This window comes from Sitophilus oryzae, unplaced genomic scaffold, assembly GCF_002938485.1.
Source record: "Sitophilus oryzae breed Bouriz unplaced genomic scaffold, Soryzae_2.0 scaffold_815_pilon_pilon, whole genome shotgun sequence".
NCBI lineage: Eukaryota > Metazoa > Arthropoda > Insecta > Coleoptera > Curculionidae > Sitophilus > Sitophilus oryzae.
The window spans coordinates 5,895,256-5,913,273 of record NW_022147434.1 but is presented as its reverse complement, the minus strand read 5'-3'; the positions used below and the strand labels follow the sequence as shown (position 1 = coordinate 5,913,273).

General features: G+C 30.6%; 1 protein-coding gene across 3 annotated transcripts in view; it reads right to left on the bottom strand.

Moving 5' to 3' along the window:
* The window catches only part of LOC115889505 (cordon-bleu protein-like 1), a 494,950-nt gene extending 485,293 nt beyond the window's left edge, over positions 1-9,657 (bottom strand). For 2 of the 3 annotated variants that reach the window (XM_030909519.1, XM_030909520.1), the window contains exon 1: positions 9,433-9,657. The gene's annotated coding sequence lies outside the window, so the exon portion shown is untranslated. The remainder of the gene's footprint in view (positions 1-9,432) is intronic. The other variant, XM_030909523.1, reaches the window with a different exon arrangement.
* Between the last annotated feature and the right edge of the window lie 8,361 nt (positions 9,658-18,018).

The window sequence follows — 18,018 nt, the reverse complement described above, 5'->3', positions numbered from 1 at the left end:
ATAAAATATAACGACTTTATTTTAAGAAAATGTATATTATAATTAAGTTCTCTTGGGAAAGTGTAACGGTTATTCTGAATTGAGGAAATTCGAATTTTTATTATACATTGTGCTATGATACCTCTTAATTATTTTGTTTTGTCTTTTGTTTCCTTAAATCGGAGTGCCCGAACAGGATAGACTGTAAACTAATTTAAATAAATGTGATACATTAATTATCAGGTACTTTTTCCATATTAAGCCCAAATTTAACATAATTTTATTTAATAAATCTTAATTTTTTTTGTTAAAAAATTTTAAATTAAAACCTAAAAATACGATTTATAAAATGTATCTAAATAACTGTAGAAAAATATTTATCACATTTTTATTAATCCAAGATCTACAGGTCATACCAAATAAACATGAACGTAACCGGCACAGTGTTGTCCACTTCTATAAATTTTCTTTTAATCAAAAGGTTATAGAAAACAAAAATAAATAAATTATAAATATATAAATAGTTATTATTTACATCAACTGCTGTTGCCATTACTAATATTAGCTAACATAAATTGCCATTACATACATTCAAAATATTCCAATAGATTTGCGATGAGTTTTTTACGGCTATTAAGCTATCTTGTACACTTCGCACTAAAAGAGGTTCTAAAAAGAACAACGTTCGACTGCAAGGTCTGCTAGTAAACATTCTAAGCTTAAAGTATAATAACCCTATTTACTTAAACCAAAAACTCGTAATACAAAACTAAAGTGTCAAAAGGAGTGACAATGTCAGGAAATAAATAAATAAATTCGGTAACTTCATATTTTTTACAGCTAAACACCTGAATCTCCAGCGCGAAATTTAAATTCCAGTTAGTCAGCCCGGGGCCGAATATGTCCATGGTTGGTAACAATGAATTTAAAAATCGCGCCCTCGATTACGCAACTAAAATTTTAATTGTTATCAAATATTATTATATTCTTTAATCTTTTACTGTTATTAATTTAATTAAGTTAATTAATTAATAATAATTTTTATTTAAGTTAATATTATACTAACTATTATTGGAATGAAAATTTTATGGCAAATGCCCTGACCAAAAAATATTTTCATGCGCATATTTGAGACAACCTGTATATCTAAAAAACTATTTTTAAAATCTGCCCACATGCTAAAAAAATAATAACATTTAATTAATTACATAATATCTCAGCTTCTAAAATAACCAAATATAATTAAATGTTAATTGATAATTACTATCAGCTTGCCGATTTATATCCGATTCCATATCCGTTCCGTATTTTCTATTGTATTGACACTATACGCTTCCGTTACACACTAGCTTCCGTTCCGTATCAGTTCCATACATTTTATTATACAATTTATAGGATTACGAAAGTTTTATTTTAAAAATTTGTATCCTTTGAAAAAGGTAATAGATTTAATTAAGAAGTGAAAGGATAAATAAATATCAGCAAAATGTTAACAGAGTTGGTACAAATGTAAGAACTTGACAACGCTGTTTCTGATACGCTTCAGTCCGTCCGCCAAAAAAATGTATGAAAGGAAAGGATATGGAACGGAAGGGAAACGGAACGGATAGTGCCAAAGACATTATAAAGATAGAGGGAACATCTCATTCATAAATACTCGTTGGTAGTGTATCAAACATTCCCATGTGTCAAACAAGGACAGAAGAGACAGAGAAGTCTAAAATTTCCGACCCCGGCAACTAGGCGCATTTGGATTGTTCTAATGGCCAGTGGCGTATCGTTTTTTGGAACGAATTTAATTAGTAAAGTAAAAGTAAAGTAATTAGTAAAATTTTTACTCCATATTAATATACTACATTAACACTTTTTCGTCAGATGAGTTTTGTTATAAGGTCTAATATAATAATACAATTAATATCCCACATATACTTATGTTGAAACGTTAGTAGTTTTCGAAAATCACTCCAACGTCGATTTTCAATTTAAACTTTCAGTTACTTCTATATAAACTTTCAGTTACTTTTGAATATTTACAGGGTGACTCAGGCTTCCGAAACAGTTCTATATTAGGTTTGTAGTTGGTGACTTTTCTTTCAATTTTTTTTCAGAATATGGGGGCATCTAGGCACATTTTAGACATTTTTGTAAACATAGGTGGCCGGAACATATTTTCAAACCAAAGTTGTAGATTTGCCATTAAATTTCCATTCCAGAAATACCTAGGGTTGCCACTTGTCCTTTTTGAAAAGGACAGTCCTTTTGGAATAACTTGTCTTTTGACTTTTTTTGACTTAAAAGTCATTTTATTTACGTATTTTTCCTGAGAAAATTACCTACAGTAAACAGAAATATTCTTTTTCGCCCAAATTTAATTAGGAATGTTATAAAACTTAACTTATAAATAAATTTTTCTTGTTTAGAATAGGCAACATTAATTAGAACTTCCCGTTTAATCTCAAATGATAGTTTAGGTTTTAGTTTTACCTTTTTTTTATCTTAAAAAGAACTTTTCAAAATTAGTACCTAATTACTAACGATTTAGTTAGTTCCCAATCGATAGCTTCCTGTGAAGTACTGTGTAGTAGTTGTTTAATCTTGTATTATTAATAACTTCCTATACCTAAAATCAATATTTAATGAGAAAATTGTGTTTTTTTTGAAAATATAAGACAAGATTTGACTTTCGGTCTTCTTCTCGTATTATGATGGCTCTGATACGAGGCAATTGCCTTTTAGTCTCGCAATAGAAGGCATTTATCATTAAAAGTATAAAATCTGTGTGCTACAGTATGGGATTTCTGCATAATAATGAATACCTATTACGTTTATTTACAAATCCATTACTTTTAAAGGTAGCTTCATCAGATAATCAAATTTTAGTTAAATGTCCTAATCTTCATGAACTGTATTAAGCATATGTATTGCGGTTTGAATCACCCTGTATGTTGACAAAAATATTTTGAAAATGTGCGTTACAATGGCCCCCATCTTATGTAAAAAATTGAAATAAAAATCACTAACCAAAAACGTAATAGGTAAAAAATAAAATATAAATTTTATAATATAAAAATAGCTTTTTTGGAGGCCTGGGTCACTCTCTATATAGATATGTATAAAACTAGTAGCCTAAGAATTATTTACAGTTCGTCCCATTCTAAAAAAAGTTAAACACACCGTACAAATAACTCTAGGAAGATGTATTTGTACGGTGGTAAAAAATTGTGTAAACAAGGCCGAAGGGGCAGATATAATAAAGCAATAAAATGTAAAAAAGGACCAGGAAACACCTATGTTTATTTATTGAGCAAAATTCCATTAGAATAACGTATATAATTCTGGCTTATAATAAAGTTTCAAATGTAACGTTTATATTTAAATTTGTTATGATCTAAAACATTTAGGTAGTAATTGAGACAAATTATAATTCAATTACCGGCTACTACGTTCTTGTTTTAGTAGATCAAAATTCAACAAATATAATTAGAAATTATTTTAATTGTGAGAGGCTCCCTTGTGGGACGCCTATGTACGATTACGGCGCGGCGGAAACAATACCTACCTGTGGAAAGCCAAATTCGGGTAATTTGAGCTTATTTGTCCACACATTTGACACTGTCGTACCATATTGAAAATTCGCAGATTCAAAAGTACATTAAACAAAAACAAAAACTACTGAAAAACACTGAAAAGTTCACTTTGGACTTGATTCCAACTTCAAACACACCGTAAGCTAAACGTAGTACGCTATAACGGACCATGGGCCGTCGCGAGGGGTGGTGGGACGGACGGCTCATTTCATTCTGGAAGACTAGTAGCGACGTTGCCAATAGTTCTAGACGTTTCAGCACATTAAACAGTAAACATGTCCTTTAATAGTAACGCATATATCCTCTGGTTAATAACATATTATTACGCATGCTGCTTTAAAAATAAACTATTAATTTAATTAAGAATTTGAGATTTATTGATATCCGGTGAAGGTTTTAAAGTAACCTTTTCTGCAAATCAAACTAAGTAGATAGGCGCAAATTTGATATGTGGCAATGTCGCCTTCTCTATCTCAGTTGGTTTTTACAGTACGTAGTCAACCTCCGAATGTTTGATCGGGTTAAAATGCATAATGTGATATCTGTTCTTCCTAAATCTATGGATAGTGCGCATTGTCCTATTCATTTACACGATATAAAAGTTTATGTAAACGGAAGGTGGCTGATACGGAAGGTATAGTGAGAATCAACCTTAAACTGCAAACAGCAGGAAGCTCAAAATACTTTTAAAAAGTTCATCTCAATACCGGGTGTTTCTCAAAAGTGGCTCACCCAATAACTTTTTTATTTTTTCAGATAAAAAAAACGAGATTTGGTACGTTAATTTGGATATGTTATTCAGAGTGTCATTTTCTATTGATTATTTCCCTCAACGTGAAATGGACCAATCAGCTAATCTAATTTTTCGAATAAATTTTGTTTAGATAAGTGATTAAATTCCAAGACCAGTTTAACCGCGATTATTTTTTCGGCTTCCTTTTGGGTTTTCTTTTTGTCTTTTATCACTAATTCTGAGAAATTATGGCACCAGTTCATTTAAAAATATTGATTTACAACTCATATGTATGATTTAATAACGATTTTGATCGGTGAAAACCCCTTATTCGATATTATTTTGAACAAATAAGTGGAGAAAAATACGTCAGAATTTGATATGTTGACATGCGAAACGGTCCTCGATGCATTGTTGGGATGCGTAACCAAGGTAGCAGAAGCACAAACTATAGCTTTCTTCGGGTTCTTATTATTACCGATTCTGAACCGCCCTAGAACTCTGCCGCTCATGCGCTAATGAAATAATGTCTCCATATTTCCTTCTGCGCATGCGTATCGCAGTTCTAGGACGGTTCAGAATCGGTAATAAGAAAAACCCGAAGTAAGCTATTACTTACGAGACGTCATTTTGAAACGTCTTTAAATTTTATTTACCGATGTAGTGAAAATGAATTCACGGTTTAGTATGTTGTCCAAAATTTTATAGTTAATAAAAATTTTATAGCAATTTGCTTCATCCTAAGTCATTCGCTTCATTCTAAGTCATTCAGGAAATAATCTAGCCGTATATTATATAAATCAACCTATAAATTTAATTGATTAAACTACCCAAATAATTTTGCATGATTTTGCTTTTTAGAAAATAGTTGAATGCACAATAATTTTAAAATAAAAACCCTCGACCGCTTCGCGGTCTCTGGTTTTTATTAAATTATTGTTCCATTCAACTATTTAACAACTTTCAATATTTGCTTGATTTCTGTCACATAGACGACATTGATTGACAAACAAAACCAGAAAAACCAGTTTTCTCGGGCTGGTTAGTTTGGTGACAGTTATAACCGATTTTTTCAGGAACCGTGTTCCGTAATAAGAAAACTTTCAGGAAACCGAAAGAAACGGAACATAAAACCATAATCAAGGTAAACAACGGAATACACCCTTAAATAATTAAATACGTCAATCAATCCTCATTTATGTCATATACTAACGTACCAAAATCTCGTTTTTTATCTGAAAAAAATAAAAAAAAGTTATAGGTGTGAACCACTTTTGAGAAACACGCGGTATATGCTTAAGTTAAAAGCTGAAAAATATTTGTTTTATTTTAATAATTAAAAATGTTTTTGATTTTTTAATATTGTGTAAAGCCACGTAAATATTTCATGAAACAAACTAGGTACTTTGCCACAATAGCTGAAAGAGAAATCTAAAAAATAAAATGCTTATTTTGAGTAAAATACCACTGCGTAAAATCCAAACGGAAACTAGATTATCATTGTTTTTTTAACCTCTTGTTGATATTTAAAATAATAATACCTACAAAGAAAACTAGCTTATTGATACGCCACTGACTGACCGCAAGCTAATAAAAGTGCAACGAATATCACGTAACTCAGATTTTTTTCTTACAGGCCGAGTACCTACTGCAGAAAGTGATCAGCTGACTCTCAAGTACGCATACCTTTCATTAGGTCTTGTTGCATACATATTACGAAAACATGTAGGTGATTTAATATTTACCTGCACTCGATCAATAGGTAATACATAATTGCGACAACTTGCAATAAATAATAAATAATTATTACTGACCGGTTTTTATATAACCTTATAAAAATCAGCCAAAATAATGACCTGAATTGAAGATTTATACGAAGGTGTAGATAAAATCGTTCCAATTTTGCAATATTTTTGTCAGGTGTCTTAATATTAATAAAGTTGTTATGAATTTTCTCTGTTCTAAATAGGATTAATAATTTATTTTATAACATAATAATATAGGGTGTCCTAATATTCCGTGGATATAGAACTACTACGTACTTTTAGAATCAAAATAAGTTTATTGTCCACCATTTTCCTCCATATAGTTAAGTGCATCCTTTGTTCATTGGAGATAGCCAATCAGGAATAAACACAAACGTTAATTAATTTAAAATTTATGAAGCTTCTTGCCAAAAATAATTAGCCAATTCGCTGCCATAACACGGAGCCTACTAGATTTTAGCGCTTTTTTTACAATATTAAGGAGCAGGAAACACTGCGATATGTAAGGCCTTGAGGTGGGAATTCTAGTTCCTTGGGAGGAACTAGTTCCTCAATTCTAGTTCCTCCAGAAGAATAGTTCCTTGAACTAGGCCTTTAGTTCACAATAGTTCCCAACTAACATTGACCCCCTTTTTGACATCCCATTGCTTGCTAATGGGTTAACATATTAAGTTTTCATTTATTAATCGATTATTTTCTAGAAAAATAAAAAGAATACCATCCTATAATAAGGTAATATTTTAAATAAATACTGACCTTAGACGGCAATAACTATATTTTAAATGAAACATAGTGACTAAATGGTGTTAATTTTGTCAGCAAAATGTTAACAAAGGTTTATATAAATATTATTAATTCTTATTATTAACCACTTTACCTAAAAATAGAAGAAACTTCATAAAATTACTTATATCATATTTGCAAAATATGTCATATCATTGCAGTCATTATATTATATTAATTCAATAGTAATTACTTAATTAACTTTAAACAACTAAAAAATGAAAACGAAAACATCTTTAAGCTATTTGTGTCATTAAAACAGAGTATCTATTATAAATGTAGATTTATAGAATTCTTGTTAATATTTTGATTAAATATAACTATAACAATTTATATACTTATTAACTAGTACTTTGTAATTAATTCATCAGCGAAAATGTCTTGTTTATAAACTTTTACTCAAATTAGTGTGTCGTTAAAATTTTACGCTTTCGTTCTTTTCTCTTTACTAGAAAACTTAGACGTTTTCTTAAGATGAGTACACATTTTTAATGATTAATAATACTCAATATTGTCATGTTAACATATCTGATAAACTAATTCAATAATGGACATTAATATGGAATAAATATAAATGGAAATATAAAAGTTTAGGATAATGATTTAGGCCTATTCCAAAAACTGCTGCAACTCGGATTGCTTTAATACCGGTGTTGAGCTGCACCGATGGCCAAATCGAGTATGGACTATCAAGTGTTGTAGATGAACACCGGTGTCGAAATAAACACCAATGTACATCTCGACACATCAGTCTCAACACAGGTTTTAACTATGGCACAGATTTTAATATCGGCATCGCCGATTTGGTAAACGGGTTAACAAAGGAATATAGTTTTAATTATTAAAAAATTGACAATAAATTTGATAGTAATAATAATGTTGTATCGGTGTTTATTTTTATTGTTTAGTGAAGCATACCGACTTCACCTTAATCCTTCCAAATTTCAATATACTGATGATTATTTTTTGCCAAAATAATCACTAAAATAAAGTGCAATCATCTGATAAAGAAATATAAAGTAAAAAAGTGTCTAATCAAAAACAGAACGTATTGAGATATAACAAACTGGCAAATTTAACGTAGTAAGTAGGTGTCGGATAATCGGTGTTGATATGAACATCCGTGTCGAGGTAAACACTGGTGTCGAAAGAATTTTTTTTTTAGAATTTAGAATGAGTGGGAGGGAGGTTAATCACTTCGACCTTACAGATCCATTGTGTCCCCCTTTCTTGAATCATAACTCATCATACAGTCCCAGGGCTTTGACAAAAGCCAGTATCTGGGACGGTAGCCAGTATCTAGGACTGTCGAAAGAAACACGGGTGTCAATGTGAACTATTGTGAGCACCGGTATTGTAAAACAACGCCGGTGCACCGACTGAAACACCCGTCTGACCCCGGTGCACCGACTGAAACACCGGTTGTCATCAACACCTAACCTAAACCGGTGTTCAAATATCAAAACCGAACAAGTCTATAAATGATTGTCTTTTCAAAAAACATAATTTTTTTGTAGTTCTCAAAATTTAAGCAAAAATAATTTTCTTGGAAATTTTCAGAGTAAAATAACTCGGTTATTTTGGTCTTATTTAAAAAACGGTAAAGAGAAAATATGTCTTTTTTATCGAGATCTACCAGCACTGGAAATATACGCACTTATTTAACAGCGCTTTCAGATAGGGCGGAGCGTCAGCGACGGACCGTCCGCCACTTCGGGCAAGTACTATGAGTTTATATGAACGATTTCACATGGGTCGCGTATGCTTCGTCCGGATGAGCTATATTGTAAAAACAACCGCGCGGACGCTCCGCGTGTTCGGTCCGCTCCATCTGAAAGCGCTCTAAGACTCACCGTGTATATCTAAAATGTTGTCTTTTGCATCTTATCTTGTTATAATTGGAAGTAGGTAATCAAGACCTCCCAAATTATGTTCAACTTAGAAAACATAGATCTGATTTTTCCGAATAATTTCACAAAATAATTGAGTCAAATATAGTAATAATAATAATAAATAATAGTCCTTTATAAAATAAATTAAATAAATTAGCAAATAAAATACATTGCATAATATTTATTGCTATTAAAATATTTAAATACAGAAAGCTCACCTCCAAAACAATAATATATTCACAATACGGCACGTTTCACGTTTTGTTCTGTTAATTCAAAAACAAAACCGGAAAAATTGGAAAATCAGGGAAAAAATCGAAAATCACTGACAACTAAACGGCACGCACAGAAAAATAAAAAAAATAGTATATTATACTTTTCGAAATTTCACCCCTTGAACCTAAAACAAGTCTATGATCTTTAAAATACTCCTCTTGTAATTAAAGCATAAACTACATTTTTCTGAACAATTTCAATTAGGTCAAAATCTTAAGTACTATGCAATGGAGTAACAACCCAAAATATGAGCCAATAATCCTGTAAAATAAAACCTTAACTAACAATAATTACCATTTATTGTTATTTATTTTAAAATCAGCTTCACATTAATTAGCTAACAAATAAATAACTATTTTATAACTGATCTAATGCATAATATTTATTGCTATCAAAATGTTTACAAACAAACTCACCTCCAAAGCAATAATATATCCAAAATACAACACATTCCCACTCAGTTACTTCTAAAACAAAACAATAAAACAATCCCGTCCATCGATAAAATAATCGAAAATCACACGGCACACACGGAAAATAAACAAATATTCGTCGGTCTGCCGGAGTACCGGTACTTCGACCGAGGAGAGCGCAGCGCGTACCTAGTTCCGGGGTACGCTGTTAGCTGGCCGAACAGCTGAGAGTTGACTAGCGTACCGGCTGGGTGTCGCCGAGCGGAGGTCGAAGAAGGCGATCGAGCGGCAGAAGAATTCGTGGTACTCGATGGTGTCTATGCCGACGCCGGACAGGACTTTAAATTATGCGGTACCGGCTTATAGGAGATGAGATAGATATATGGGTTATGAAGGTGCGGGACATTAGAATACTCATATAAAAGCAGTATCAATATGTGAAGCTTCTATTAACAATAGAATAGTCATTGATTAAGGAATCCTAATCTAGAAATCACACGATATCTACGTTCCTGTAAATTATGACGCTTTCAGCAGGGACTGTTGATGAACAAAGTAAATATATAAAACAGCGTCTACACTATGAGAGAAACTCTTCGAAACATGTCAAAGTCGCATTTCGTCGCCCAACTTTGACGCATTTTGATTTATTTCGAGTTGTCTTGGCCCACTTCGGTTTACCTCGACCTATTTTTGATTCTTAAAAGCGCCTACTACTCATGAGGAGGGCGAGGGGCGATTTTTTGGTGTTTTTTGTAGCCTCGTTCAATTTTGTCTTGTTTTGAGTTGTTTCCAAAATGTGGCGTTATCTGTATCCAAGGCAAAGGATTTTTTTTCATAAATCTCAGTGAAATAAGTAAAGCTAGACGTTTCTAAAATAGCTGTTGTTACGATGATATTTCGTTAATTACATCTCGTTTTATGTTATACTGATATACAGGGTGGTCCGAACTGTATTTCAGAAACTTTGGCAGCATATTCTGCAAATAAAAATCAGTAAAAAAGTTCGTATAAATGTATGTCCTAAAATGCTTAGTTTCGAAAATAGAGGGTGTAGAAGTTTCCATTTTATTTCGATTTTTTTTCAAATAATTTCTGAAGTAACGTCAATATTAAGATGAAAATTGATGTCTGGAAGTTCTTTGACATGAGAAATTTGATTTTGATGTCAATATGTCTCCTACTTGTAGAGGGCGCCATCAACATATTTTTAACTGGTTTGAAGAGTAATAACTTTTCGCCCGTAACTGTATAAAACTACCGAGTGAAAAAAAATATACATTTACGACTTTTTTTCGTAGATAAGGTCTCTTGGTAAAAATCGCTACAAGTAATGGTTCTCGAGATATTTGGAATCGAAATTATCAATACCTGTCGTCAATGACATAAATTGAACATGTTGACTAAATAGTTATTAGATTGAAATCATAAATTTCAAATGTGTTATGCCAAAAGTTCAACAGAAACTGTTTTATCAGCATTTTTTCGAAGATTTTTTTTTAGTTATCATTTTACTGAAATAACTATCTACTCAACATGTTTATTTATTGTCAATAATGACATGTATTGACTATTTCCATTCTAAATATCTTGAGAACGGTTTCTCGTAGCGATTTTTGCCAAGAGACATTTTTTGAGTAAAAAATCACGGAAATGTATATTTTTTCAACCAGTAGTTTTATACAGGTACGGACGAATAGTTATTTCTCTTCAAAATAGTTAAAATAGATGTATGTGGCGCCCTCTACAAATAGGAGTCATATTGACATCAAAATCAATTTTTTTATGTCAAAAAACTGCCAGTCGCCAGTTTTCATCTAAGTATTCACGTTATTTCAGAAATTATTTGGAAAAAATGGAAGTAATATGAAATTTCTACACCCTGTATCTCCGAAACTAAGCATTTTAGGACATACATTTATTGGAACTTTTTTACCTATTTTTATCTGCAGAATATGCTGCCGAAGTTTCCGGAATACAGTTCGGACCACCCTGTATATTCCACAGAATTAATATTTGAACACGCGTTTATTATATGTATAGTAGATATTTAGGAACAAAACTTTTCACTTAAACTACAGGAATATAATTACAATATTTTTATGATTTAATTTTATTATAATGAATTAGTATATAAAATTGTATATGATATGTTTGTTTACGGCCTTAATTGATTAATATAAGAATAGAGTAGTAGTATTGCTTGATCAGTAAAACTGGTACTCAAACATACACTCATCATGATGATGAGTGTTGCTTGATGAGTAATACTGGTAACATTATCAATATATTCGCTTGGGCAAATTATTAATTCACCCGATGTCGACAATATGGTCCACAAACATTATTTAAAAGCAATGTTCTTTTATTGCTCTTAAGAAAAATCTGTAAACGATACTTTTATTAGCACCCAGCATGGTTTCAGATAAATCCATTTAGTATTATAATTAGACTAGTATTTATTAAGCAGGGATTCAGTCAATTAAAACTAGAAAAACAAAACCAAATTCTTAAACTAAACTTTAAACAAAACTAATAAATAACTAGACGATTTTTTAAATAATTTTCTGTATATTCTATTCATGAGGCGCAATACCGTGGATTATAAGCCGATAAATGGTAGACCGCTAGTTAATCACTGTTTCATATTTTTTAGTAGTGGGAACTATCGAATGAATACTATCGAAACATTCGATAGTTGCAATTCATTCGAATAATTCGATAGCTAGTAAGAAAACATTCGTTGAAAACTATTCGAATAAAAATTATCGAATAGATGCGTCATCTGCCTTGAAATATTGTATTCTAGTAATTCGGCACCAAAAACCATTCATTTATAAAATTCATTCATTTATGAAATTCATTTATTCGTCAGGATCGATTATAATAAAATATTAACTGGATTTTAGTTGTCGCCCGGCGACGTAGGTTTCTTTCCGAGAAACCTGACAGCGGTCGGTGGCAATGCTATGAAAGAAGCCGGCATCTTTGATTTTTTGTGGAGTCATATAAAGATAAGGACACATTATTTTTTTTATTGAGGTGCTAGTATTTACACAGAAAATACATTATGAAGGGCGCTGTTGCCATATATTGGTATTAGTTGATATTAGCAAAGAATATTACTGTTTGGCTTTAGTTAGTTAGGGATAGTATGTCTATATATTTTGCATTTTTTTTATTAATATTATGTTGTTACACTGCAATAATACTTGTTATTTTGGATGTAGGAAAATGATTTTTAATGTTTTTAAGCAAAGACTGGTTTAATAAAAAATAATAATAACAGTAATGATTTGTTATACCTATTAACAACAAAATTTAAAATAATTTAATATAAACATTTTTTTACGTAGTAGCAAAATATAAACAACAAATTAGATGTCAAAATTATTTATATTAGATCCTATTTAAAAATAATATAGTCTTTACATTTTTTGGCCAACGTTGGTTTATTAAATAATAATAATTACAGAACTAATTTGTTATATTAACAACAAACTTTAAAATCATGAAATATAAACATTTATTAATTTTCTAAGCATGCAGTGTAATGGAAGGAAAATATAAATAAAAAATTAGAAATCAAAATTATTTACATTAGGTACTTTATATTACTATTTAAAAATAATATTTACTTTTACTGACATTTACTTTAAAAAATAAATGAAATATTTCCTCGCAAAAAACTACATGTAAGAGAATTAGCATAAACAAAATACCAACATCGTTAACTTTTTTTTAAATTGGCACGTGTTAAACTTTCAATTTAATTTTCTCATCCCATAGTTTGAGTTCGATAACATTTACTTTAGCGATGGGAACTATCAAATGAATTAGACTATCGAATGGTTAATGAATGAATGATTTCAACTATCGAATGGTTTTATTCGAATAAAATCATTCATTCATTTGTAAACTAAAGCATATGTGACAACCTCGCCGTGCGACTAAATGGTTATCGTTGAGCCACGACTATCGAATGCTTTTGATAAATGAAATTTAGTATTCGTTTGATTTTTGTATGCGTCAGTGCATTATTAGTTCTTCCAAATTTTTATAACTTCACCGTATAAATACTGTGCTATTTTTGCGTTTACTAAAATAGTTAAAATACTAAAATAGTAGTTATTTTTTAATTTTATTTATTGACGATTGTGTGCATGTGCAGGTGGTCAAAATTTTTCCGAAAAGTTGTGTGGTTTTCCGTAGTCCGATCTTTCAATTATTTAATTTTATATGGTATATGGTCTATTTTTTAATGGGAAATTTTGAGAAGTAGCAATTTTTAAGAGAGATGAGATGAACTTAAATTAATTTTAAAAGTACATATTTGTATTTTAGATGTTTTAATAATATGAATTAGTTGAACTTAATAATCATATTAAAGTAATGTGGTTAAGTAAATGGTTATCGAACTCAAACTATGGGGTGAGAAAATTAAAATGAAAGTTTTACACGTGCCAATTTAAAAAAAAAGTTAACGATGTTTGTATTTTGTTTATGCTAATTCTCTTACATGTAGTTTTTGCGAAGAAATATTTCATTTATTTTTTAAAGTAAATGCCAGTAAAAGTAAATATAATTTTTAAATAGTAATATAAAGCACCTAATATAAATAATTTTGATTTCTAATTTTTTTTATATTTTCCTTCCATTACACCGCTTGCTTAGAAAATTAATAAATGTTTATATTTCATGATTTTAAAATTTGTTGTTAATATAACAAATTAGTTCTGTAATTATTATTATTTAATAAACCAACGTTGCCCAAAAAATTAGAGACTATATTATTTTTAAATAGAATCTAATATAAATAATTTTGACATCTAATTTGTTGTTTATATTTTGCTACTACTTAAAAAAAATATTTATATTAAATGATTTTAAATTTTGTTGTTAATAGGTATAACAAATTATTACTGTTATTATTATTTATTAAACCAGTCTTTGCTTTAAAAACATTAAAATAATTTTCCTACATCCAAAATAACAAAGTATTATTGCAGTGTAACAACAGAATATTAATAAAAAATGCAGAAATATATAGACATACTATCTAACAACTAACTAAAGCCAAACAATAATATTCTTTGCTAATATCAACTAATACAAAAATATGGCAACAGCGCCCTTCATAATGTATTTTCTGTGTAAATACTAGCACCTCAATAAAAAAATAATGTGTCCTTATCTATATATGACTCCGCAAAAATCAAAGATGCCGGCTTCTTTCATAGCATTGCCACCGACCGCTTTCGGAAAAACCTACGTCGCCGGGCGACAACTAAAATTCAGTTAATATTTTATTATAATCGATTCTGACGAATAAATGAATTTCATAAATGAATGAATTTTATAAATGAATGAATTTTATAAATGAATGAATTTTATAAATGAATGAATTTTATAAATGAATGAATTTTATAAATGAATGGTTTTTGCTGCCGAATTACTAGAAAACAATATTTCAAGGCAGATGACGGATCTATTCGATAATTTTTATTCGAATAGTTTTCAACGAATATTTTCTTACTAACTATCGAATTATTCGAATGAATTGCAACTATCGAATGTTTCGATAGTATTCATTCGATAGTTCCCACTACTAATTTACTTAACCACATTACTTAAATATGATTATTAAGTTCAACTAATTCATATTATTAAAACATCTAAAATACAAATATGTATTTTTAAAACTAATTCTAAGTTCATCTCATCTCTCTTAAAAATTGCTTCTTCTCAAAATTTCCCATTAAAAAATAGACCATATACCATATAAAATAAAATAATTGAAAGATCGGGCTACGGAAAATCACACAAATTTTCGGAAAAATTTTGTCACCTGCACACGCACACAATCGTCAATTAAAAAAAACGACTATTTTAGTATTTTAAATATTTTAATAAAAGCAAAAATAGCACAGTATTTATAAGGCAAAGTTATAAAAATTTGGAAGAACTAATAATGCACCACGTACACAAAAATCAAACGAATACTAAATTTCATTTATCAAAAGCATTCGATAGTCGTGGCTCAACGATAACCATTTAGTCGCACGGCGAGGTTGTCACATATGCTTTAGTATACAAATGAATGAATGATTTTATTCGAATAAAACCATTCGATAGTTGAAATCATTCATTCAGTAACCATTCGATAGTCTAATTCATTCGATAGTTCCCATCGCTAATATTTTTTACTATATTGTAATTAATAATAGTAGACAATGATTAAAACTAAATATGTGTAACCTTCGAGGAATAGCCAATTTAATTTACCATCAGTAACTGTTTTCATATCATTTTTTCCATATTTACTTATTTTTCTGAAGCCACCACAACGTTTGACCTTGACGTTTCCTGAAAACGTTTCCTGAAATTGATCGAGACGCGCTGTGATTGTTTGTTTGTTTTTTAATCTAACCTAACCTAACACGGGCTTATATTTGTCGTACTATTTCCAGAAATATTTCGTATAACATTTCGGGGAAAGTGTAGCGGCTATTTATGCATTCACTTTGTTAATCATAAATTAACTGAATCTATTAAGCGGTGTTCAGACGGATCGATTTTAGTTGATCAACTTTCGTCAAGCAACAAAACATTGTGAGCGAGTTGAAAGCATAGTATCTTGAGAAGAGTATCTTGGAGAAAGAGAAATCAAGAAAAAATCGCCGTTTTGGGGTTTGAAATTGGATATCCAGAAGGAATATATTAAAATACTTTTGCTCCCAGTAGAACCCATCATGACAATATCATTCGCATAAAGTAATCCCAACAATTCGTACTCCCTATTTGAGCACGCTCAAACGATGGCTGCTATTTGAATTCAATTCGAATGCAAAGGGTTCACACTTTTCAGCTCGGTTTTGATTTACCACTTGAAAGACAAACGTTGAAAACCCGTGAACTTTGAAATGACTGATAAAAATCGGTCCAATTCCTATTCACACGGTTGGAGTCGCATTCAACTGACTGCTCTATCAACTAAAATCGACCCGTCTGCGTCTGAACGTCCCTTTTGGAGCCTTAATAAATATGTCTTAATAATATAATAATTTATAATAATGAAAGTGTAAATTAGTATTAAGTTCTCCATAAAAATAAAATTACAATAACATCCCTTTTCGTTCTTTGACCGATAAGTACAAAGACAATAAGATAAAAAGATTATTTAAAGAAGGCATCCATTTTTCTCAAAGAGACCTGGTTCAAATTAAAAAAGTAGAAAAAGAGACTTTGAGTCTTTTTTCTACTTTTTTAAAAAGATTATGACATCAGTCTAGAAAAAGTTTCCACAATGGTTAGCAGAGTTTCCGGAACCGGGAGTTTCGGCACCACGCCTTTAAGGAACTGGTATTTCCCCTTTTTTTTCGGTACTAGCTAATTTTTATTCAATGATGGTTTAGTTCATCAATCAACAAGTAAGGCATGGTTTTCAAAACTAAAATCGATAAAAAATCGAGTTTCTTCAAACATCAAAACAAAAACTTGGAAAAAACATACGTAGGTAACTTAAAGTTCACATCAAATAACATAAACGAACCTAACTAGACAAATATTAGTCCGAGAATATAAAAAGATCTGTGAAAATCTTGATTTACCAATCCATCAAGACGTAATAAGATTCAACAGGTTAAAATCTAGAAATCCACCTGTTAAAATAGCCCAAGAGCTTATTACTGATGACTTTAACGGACATCACGAATGGATCTCGAACTGTATGGTATACTCTGCTAGACCTAGAAAATCCTCCACAGGGTTTTAACATGCCCCGTAAAACTTGGGTTCGGGTAAACAGGATTCGGGCTGGCCATGGTAGAAGCGGCTCGGGTTTTACACAAATGGGGAATGCGTATGAGTCCAGAATGTGATTACGGTGCTACTTCTCAAACAATGCAGCACATAATCTACGAGTGTCCGATGACAGCGTTTTCTGGTACAGCTAATGATTTCTTGCACCCCTCAGGCAATCCAATGGATTAACCAGCTAAATATGGAGCTGTGAGAAATTACGTATACATACCTATTTACTTTTTTATGTTTGTATATTGAGACTTATGTTTTTTTGTCTATCTATTTACATGTTTGTATATTTACATCTTTATACATTTAGTGTTTCATTGAAGTTGCAATTTGTTTTTTTGCAAAAAGTAAGAACAATGAGAAATAGTATCAGTACTTATTTAGAAGAGTTTGATTTCGATCGTTGAAAATACTTCCGCACATAACAAAACATGATTTTTTAATTATTGTTACTAAGTCCCAAAAGTACAAAAAATATCGGTAATTCGAGTGCCCGTTTCTTTGATGGCTCAAAAAAAACGTGAATTCCCGGTACTTTCGGAACTGGTTAGTACCTCCACCAACTACACACAGCAAACTTTGTTATAAGAGGGTATAACCAAAAACCTATAACACTACAAAACCGATGAGGCATTATCACAAAATATCAGAAAAGTACTCGGAAAAATATAACAAAATAGGTTTTAATGGGTTCAAATACATAGTGTTGCATTTAAAATAACGAAGTTTTTAAGTAAAGGAAATATTTAAAATAGACCAGCAATTTTTGATACCCCT